This window comes from Vespa crabro, chromosome 6 (genome assembly GCF_910589235.1).
Source record: "Vespa crabro chromosome 6, iyVesCrab1.2, whole genome shotgun sequence".
Classification (NCBI taxonomy): Eukaryota; Metazoa; Arthropoda; class Insecta; order Hymenoptera; family Vespidae; genus Vespa; species Vespa crabro.
In genome coordinates this window covers 6,106,839-6,107,758 of record NC_060960.1, presented here as the reverse complement: position 1 = coordinate 6,107,758, position 920 = coordinate 6,106,839, and positions in this window count along the sequence as shown.

Below are 920 nucleotides of genomic sequence, written 5' to 3'. Positions count from 1 at the left end.
CAATCCTTTCTGCAATTGGTCATTAACCCACGTCTAATGGTAGGACCATTAGGAGGATTTGGTGTATGTATGTTTGAATCAAAGAGATAACTGTTAGCTTCGAAAGCCATAAACGATGATGCCAATCGCTCGGCGAGCCGTTAGTAATTAACCTCGTACTCTGTTTCGCGTCGCATTACTCGATTAAATCCTATTGTGAATTATACTCTAATCGCTCGTTAGCGAAACGGAAAGTATTACTCGTTCTGCTGGATTTACTTGGGTACTTGGATCCTTTCAGGACCGCCATAATTCTCTTCGTATATATATATATATATATGAAACTTACCTCGTGTAAAATAATACTTCACGTATTCTAGTTAAATTCAACGAAAATTTCCTTGAACAAATATTAGGAAAGGTTTCTCTATGATACATCGAAACATAAAATTCGTTAAATTTCTTTTTGTGTCTCTCTCTCTCTCTCTCTTTCTCATTCATTAACAAATTTCGTTCAATGATTTTATGTAAAAAGATTTCTTTATAAAAAAAGAAGAAATAAAGAAAAATAAAATTGAGAATAAATTGATATTTATTAAGGTTTTATCGAGAAAATACGATGACGTTTGCAAGATTTATTTTATAGAAATAGAATAAACATATTCTCTCTCTCTCTCTCTCTCTCTTTTTAGTTGCTATGGGATTTGCTAACGACAGACTCACCGGAACGATTTTGAACAAGCACTAGCCTCAGGGATTTTACTCTTTGGCTCTGGACTTTCCGAGAGTTTCTCTATCAATATTGAACCAGACCGGTATTAATTACTTCGCTCTATTACGTCCACTGTAGCGTATATTAACAACATGCATTTATAGGAAGGTCATACTTGTATATTTACCTGATGTTGTTGATAATGATGATGATGATGATGATGATGATG